Genomic DNA, 8,033 nt, shown 5'->3' with positions numbered 1-8,033 from the left:
CTGCCACCAGTATTTTTGGGACCCTCCCCACATTCAGTTAATATGGTACATTAAGTCATTTTCTTTTAAGATGCTAAGCAAACGTTGCATTCTTGAATCAAATCCCACTTGGTTTTAGCTCTGTAATTCTTTATGTTGCTGGATTTGCTTTGCTAGCATTTTTATTGAAGATTTCTGGTTCGTTTTCATTGTAGCTAAGGGTGTAATCTGGGACTTTGTGTATGCCAGACATGTGCTCTATCACTGAAATACACTCCAGTTTCTCATTTCTTTCTGAGTCTTTATTGGTAAGAAATGCTGCTGTTTCCATTCCTGGTGATAGCTTTGTCTGATTTTGGTGTCAGAGAAATACTGGTCTAACAGAATGAAGTACTATGTCCCCATTTTTTCTGTTTTTGTGAATAAGTGGTATTAACTCTTTCGATGTTCAGAATGAGAGATTGAAATGTGGATAAAACCATTTCAAGGAAACAATGATAAAGAAGAGTGTTTGGTTTTCAGGAGTGGAGGAGAACAGGGAAGATTATTGAGGAGAACATTCAAGTAGAGGGGAACTGACAGGCAAGTTTGTCCCAGAGGAGAAAAAAAAAGTTTGCACAGAATATTCTTCTGCATCTTGTAGATAGGATCCAGCATGTAATATAACCTCATTCCTCAAAAGAAATTCTGTAACTCGGCGAAGTATTTAGTTACTTCTAGGCCAGTTAGAGCTTGCTCAGAAGTGTTAGAGTTGTTGGTCTCCTTGAACTTTTTTTTTCTTATGTGGATGTGCAACACACTCTTTGAACATCAATAACTGTGTTGCCTAGCACTGGTCTTGGCATGCCCCAAGATGTGTTTGGTTATTTCTGGGGGTGTCTTATAAATCTCTAAACTACTTTACTTTTAGATGATGCTTAGTGGTGGATGCATCTGGGAGACAAAACAGGAAGATATATGCTCTTGAGTGAAAATGAACATAAGAAGCTACAATTTCTAAAGTACAAACACCCAAGAATCTTGAATCTGAGGTATCTAGAAATGTCACTCTACCTAACAGAGTGCTTGACTGGCAATGGTCCCTGAACTGGGGTAAAGCTAAGCAAGAATCCAAGTCATTTCTTTATTGCAGTGACTGAGAATTGTCCTGATCCATCAGGATACTTGTTCAATAAATATTGATTTAAATACAACTATTGGATTAATAAATCTTTGTGCCCTTCTGGTCAGCACCAGCACCAGGCCACCTTGGGCCACAACTTGGTGGTCAGTCCCACAGTCTCCAGAGGACTCTCCATACCACAGGTGCCCTAGCAAGCCCAGGATCTTAGTATCAATGGTGAGTAGAACACAACATCTGTTCCAATAGAACCATGGAGCCTGCGGACAGCTGGAGCACAAACACAGGAACCCCACATGATCAGTGGCTCAGGTTCCTTCCAGTTGGCACTGGTCTACTTTGCTTTAGAACTCAGTGGACAGCCCCACAGTCCCCAGAGGAGATACCACTTCCAGGTGCTCTAGCACACCTTCCAGGATCTTAGGATCCCAGGATCCTGGGATCTCAGGAGCTTGGTCACACCAGGATCTCAGGGTCTCAGAGGAAGCTTGGCTGCCAAGAACTCTGACACACCCAGAATCTCAGCATTACAGGATCCCACGATCACAGGATCACAAAGAGAGCTGGACTCTGAGAAGTCCTGCCTCAACTGAAATTACAGGATGTATATAGGCTCCAATCAGATATATCAAGGATAAGGAGCACTTGAGATAATCAGATGGCAGGAGGCAAGCATAAAAACAGAGGCAACAAAAACCAAGGTTACATGGCATCATCAGAACCCAACTCTTCGACCATAGCAAGTCCTGGATACACCATCACACCAGAGAAGCAAGATATGGATCTAAAGTCACTTCTCATGATGATGATCAAGGACTGTAAAACAGACATAAATAACTCCCTTAAAGAAATACAGGAGAACACATCCAATCAGGTGAAAGAATTGAGCAAAACCATCCAGGATCTAAAAATGGAAGTAGAAAAAAATAAAGAAATCACAAAGGGATACAACTCTGGAAATAGAAACCTAGAAAAGAAGTCAGGAGCCATAGATGCGAGCACAAAAAACAGAATACAAGAGATATAAGAGAGAATCTCAGGTGCAGAAAGTACGATAGAAAACATTGACAGAACAGTCAAAAAATGCAAAATGCAAAAAGATCCGAACCCAAAATATCCAGGAAATCCAGGACAAAATGAGAAGACCAAACCTAAGGATAATAGGTATAGATGAGAAGGTAGATTTCCAAATCAAATGGCCAGTAAATATCTTCAACAAAATTATAGAAGAAAACTTCCCCAACCTAAAGAAAGAGATGCACGTGAAAATACAAGAAACCTTCAGAACTCCAAACAATTTGGACCAGAAAAGAAATTCCTGTCACATAATAATCAAAACACCAAATGCACAAAACAAAGGAAGAATATTAAAAGCAGTAAGGGAAAAAGGTCAAGTAACATATAAAGGCAGACCTATCAGAATTATACCTGACTTCTCCCCCAGAGACTATGAAAGCCAGAAGATCCTGGGCATATGTCATACAGACCCTAAGAGAGCACAAATGCCAACCCAGGCTACTATACCCAGAAAAACTCTCAATTACAATAGATGGAGAAACAAAGGTATTCCATGACAAAACCAAACTTACACAATATCTTTCCACAAATCCAGCCCTTCAAAGGAAAATAAAGGGAAAACACCAACACAAGGAAGGAAACTACACTTTAGAAAAAGCAAGAAAGTAATCTTTCAACAAACCTAAAAGAAGATAGCCACATGAAGAAAATTCCAACTCTAACAACAAAAATAACAAGAAGCAAAAGAGATTTTCCTTAATATCTCTTAATATCAACGGACTCAATTCCCCAATAAAAAGACATAGACTAACAGACGATATGTAAACAGGATGCAACATTTTGCTGCATACAGGAAATCCACCTCAGGGAAAAAGACAGACATTACCTCAGAGTAAAAGGCTGGAAAACAATTTTCCACGCAAATGTTCTGAAGACATGAGCTGGAGTAGCCATTCTAATATCGAATAAAATCGACTTTCTACATAAAGATATCAAAGAAGATAAGGAGGGACACTTCAAACTCATCAAAGGTAAAATCTTCCAAGATGAACTCTCAGTTATGAAGATCTATGCTCCAAATGCAAGGGCATCCACATTTAGTAAAGATACTTTAGTAAAACTCAAACACACATTACACAGTACAGAATAATAGTGGTAGACAATATAAACTAACCAGAAACCCCAGAGCTCCCTGGGACTAAACTACCAATCAAAGAAAACACATGGNGNGANTCATGGCTCTAGCTGCATANGTAGCTGAGGATGGCCTAGTTGGTCATCAATGAGAGGAGAGGCCCTTGGTACTGTGAAGGTTCTATGCCCCAGTATAGTGGAATGCCTGGGTCACGAAGCAGCAATGGGTGGGCTGGGGAGCAGGCAGAAGGGGGAGAGGATAGGGAATTTTCGCAGGGGAAACTAGGAAAGGGGATAACACTTGAAAGGTAAATAAAGAAAATATTTAATAAAAATAAATAAATCTTTGTGCATATGAAACAGACAGTATGCAGGGTATATACACAAACTGCATATAACAACAGGCACCAAACAGATGGCAGGTATGTACATGAGGTTGAGGGGTGATGTGTTTTTATTCCCAGATTTTTCTTAGGCAATCTCTACTCTTATGACTATTTCTCTTACTAGAACTCTTTCTTTAAAGTAAAAGTATGCTGCACCTAGAACAAAAGACCTGTGTGTATAGAATATGTTTTTTTTACAAAACAGTGTGCAGTTTATATGGGCTATGACATAGTAAGAAAACACTCCATGTAGCACCGCTTTGTTGAGTTGCCCCAAGTGGGATCACCATAAACATTAATTGACACATGGGAAAATAATCTACCATGATGGAAAGTAAACCAGCACAAGAGAGAAGAGAAGCAGACCCTGTGAACACAATGTTTAGAACTGTTGATTAAATGACCTATACCTTCTGCCCTCTGTACCCTAGATTCAACCAAAAAGAGTTTTTTTAAATGGCATTTACAGTAAACTTGGACAGACTCTACTCCTTACCATTATCATATACATATTACCATATCTCTTAAATGCCTCCGTATAACTGTTTTAAATGTATTTTTTAATTGTCAGATAATAATTGGATATGTTCGGGACAAATCACATGGTATTCCAATACATACACCTAATACACAATAATCATATCATGTAATTGGCATTTCCACCACTTCAGACATTTCTTCATGTTGTGAACATTCAGAATTCTTTGCCAGCTTGTGTAAAACATGTAATTTTCATTACCCATGGCTATTCTACTGTATTACTGAACATTAGAAAGGTTTAATAGTTATTTATGTAGCCCTTATACTGTATCAGATATCATGGATGCTCTAGTTTTCTTTCCATTGCTATGATAAAACACTGACCAAAAACAACTTGGGAAAGAAAGAACTTATGTGTCTTATATGTTCAAATAACAGTCCATCAAGAAAGGAAGGCAGGGTAAAAACTCAAGGCAGGAACCTGGGGCAGGAGCTGAAACACAGACCATGGAAGGATGATGCTGACTGAACACCTCTCCATGGATTACTCAGCTTAGTTTCTTATATAATCTGAGGCTGCCTGCCCAGGGTTAGTACCACCCTGGGTTGTACCACCCTACATCAGGCATTAATCGAGAAAATATGCCAAAAGATTTTCTGCAGACTACTCGGATGTAGGTACTTTATCAGTCGGGATTTCCCTCTTCCACACTGACAAACAGACAAACAAACAAAATGAAAAGAACTAACCAGCACAATAGATAAACTAGAAGTGTAACATGCTATGCAAATATTGTACTATTTTATAGTAGAGATTTCAGCACCCACCGATGTTTTGGTTCTATTTTTAAGGGAAACATTCTAATATTTTCTCTTAAGGGAGACCCATATTGACTACTGTAAGAAAATAAGACTTAGTGATTAAAAAGTAAGTCTTAAGAGTTTCTTAGTGTGACTTTAGAATAGTATCTAAAGTCTCATAAGTTTAAAAGCTTTGTTCTTTGTCTCTAGCTTGATGCTTTTGGAAGACAGTAGTTGCCATTAGAAGTTAAGGTCTGGAAGATACATTATGCAAAACANAAGAAAACCTAGAAGGATGACCATTGTGTGGATACTTCATTCCTCCTTAGAATAAGGAACAAAATACCAAAGGATATAGGTACAGAGACAAAATTTAGAGCTAAGATGAAAGGATGGACTATCCAGAGACTACCCCATTCGGAAATCCATCCCATCATCAGCCACCAAACCTAGATACTAATGCTCATGCCAGGAAGATTCTGCTGAAGGGACCCTGATATTGCAGCTTCTTGTGAGGCTACGCCAGTGCCTGGCAAACACCGAATTGGATGCTCACAGCCAGCTATTGGATGGAACACAGGGTCCCCAATGCAGGAACTAGAGAAAGTACCCAAGTACCTGAAGGGGGCTGCAACCCTGTAGGTGGAACAACAATATGAACTAACCAGTACCCCCTGAGCTTGTGTCTCTAGCTACATATGTAGCAGAAGATGGCCTAATCGGCCATCACTGGGAATATAGGCCCCTTGGTCTTGCAAACTTTATATGACCCAGCACAAGGGAAGGCCTGGGTCAAGTAGTGGGAGTGGGTGGGTAGGGGAGCAGGGGCGGGGGGTATAGGGAACTTTCGGGTTAGCATTTGAAATGTAAATAAAGAAAATAATAATAAAAAAAATAAATGAAAAAAAAGAAGAAGTTAAGGTATGGTGGGAAGTAAGATGTCACTGGAAGCATGTATTTGAAAGGAATAAAAGGACCCCACTCCCCATCAGTGGCAAATAACTCCTCAGTAAGTGGTGAGGTTTGATAGCACCTCCCCCATCTGTTCTGGATGGCTCTCTTGAACTTGTGTAGGTCTGGTGCAGGTAACCACAGCTGTTGAGTTCATGAATGTGATTAGCTATGCCATGTCCAGATGACAACATTTTAGAGTGTTCCTCCCCATCCTCGGGCTCTTACATTCCTGCCATTTCTTCTTCCATAGTGGTCTCTGAGCCTTGTAAGTGGAGAGGTTGATGTAGATGACCCACTTAGAGCTGATTACTCAGTCTAGTATTCTCAGCACTTAATGTATGCCTCTCTGCATTAACTGTTGCATACTGCAAAAAAGCTTCTCTGACTTATGGTATAAGCATAAATATTTAGAAGACAATTTGACAACATGGCCATTGTGATTGTTTGAATGAGAATGGCCCCCATAGGCTCATGTATTTGAATGGTTGGTCCTAATTTGTAGAACTGTTTTAAGATTAATAGGTATTGCCTTGTTGAAGGAGGTCTGTCACTGGGAGTGGGCTTTGAAGTTTCAAAAGCTAATGCCTTTCCCACTTAGCTTGTTCTGTCTCCTACTTGTAGATTAGGATGTAAGTTTTCATCCTGCTCCAGCACCTCCCTGATTGCCTGCTGCCATGTTCCCTGCTTTGATGGTCATGGAATCTAACGCTTGAAACTATATGCAAGCCCCTAATAAAGTCTTTTTTTCTATAAACTTTCTAGGTCATGGTGTCTTGTCATTGGAATAGAAAAGTAAGACAATGATTGAACAAAATAACAACAGCAACTTCTAAGGTCTATGACTTCCAAAGTCATGTGATTTTCACCAGAATCACGGTATCAGAAGTAAAATCCCCCACTGTGCAGCTACCTCAAATACTACCAGAAAGAACTAACTAGCCTCAGAATAGTCATATATACATTCTTCCCGGTTTCCCCTCTGTGAACCCTCTATCCCATATCCCTTCCCTCTGCTTCTATGAGGGTACTCCCCCACCAACCCATGCATTCCAGCCTTTCTGCCCTGGCATTCCCCTACACTGGGGCATCGAGCCTTCACAGAACCAAGGACCCCTGCTCCCACTGATGCCAGATAAGGCCTTCCTCTGCTACATATGTGGCTGGAGCCAAAAGTATGGAACACTTCATGAATTTGTGTGTCATCCTTGCTCAGGGGCCATGTTCATCTTCTAATCCTTCCAATTTTAGTATATATGCTGCTAAAGTGAGTACCATTTATCTTAATTTTTAAAAAGACCATACATATCTAAAAGGATAAATGCATCTTTCATAAGTAAAACTATGCATACTAGTATAAAATTTTCTATGTGTTGTATATAATCTCTTTAAGAAAAATTTTAAGGACTGAAGCTTCATCTCAGTGGTAGAATGTTTGCCCAGGATGTACAAGGTCTTAGGATCCATCCCTTATAATGTAAGAACAATGAAATTTCATATTATTAGGAAAGTAGAGAATGGTTATAGACCTTATCTCTTAAGAGAGTAAATAATTTCCATGGAGCTGGAATTAGAGGCAGTTAGAATTAGCCACTGAAATGGACTTGGGTACAGGGAACTAAGGTCTCAGTCTTTTGTAAGAGCAGTATGTACTCTTCACTGGGGAACTATGAAAATCATTTTACAATGTAATATAATAGTTATTAAAAAATCTATGCCACCAAATAGCCATCATTGACTTATTTTGCTGGGGATGAAACTCACAGCCTCATGCATTCCAAGCAAGAGCTGTAGTATTGCTACATACATCCCTCTCCCTAATCATCTTCTAAAAGCAATAGCTAAGGATTCAAGGAGATATGGATGGAAACTCTGGCTAGTAGAAGCTTTTCAGTACAAAGCAAATCAAGTGTCAGACACAGTAATGACACAGAAATATCAAGTAACATAATAACTACATACACCAGTGGCCCTCATTGAACATTAGAGCACAATTGAGGCCTTTCTTTTCAATATGTATAAATATTAGGTCACAAAGAAAACATCAGTAAGTTCTATACCATTTGAAGGATTCTAAACATCCCTCTTAACACAGGGATAGCACAGCTGTCAAGCTAGAATAACAATAAAATTTAAAGTCCATATATGCCTTATAACTAAAAATT

The 8,033-nt window shown here is 39.4% G+C and overlaps 1 non-coding gene across 1 annotated transcript; it reads right to left on the bottom strand.

The window, feature by feature from the left end:
• Positions 1 to 7,039: 7,039 nt before the first annotated feature.
• Positions 7,040 to 7,143, bottom strand: LOC115063287. The gene has a single exon (XR_003843150.1). It is a non-coding gene; the product is annotated as a U6 spliceosomal RNA (small nuclear RNA).
• Between the last annotated feature and the right edge of the window lie 890 nt (positions 7,144 to 8,033).

The sequence above is a fragment of the Mus pahari genome, chromosome X (assembly GCF_900095145.1).
Source record: "Mus pahari chromosome X, PAHARI_EIJ_v1.1, whole genome shotgun sequence".
In the NCBI taxonomy this organism is placed as follows: domain Eukaryota; kingdom Metazoa; phylum Chordata; class Mammalia; order Rodentia; family Muridae; genus Mus; species Mus pahari.
This window is presented reverse-complemented; position numbering and strand designations above follow the sequence as displayed.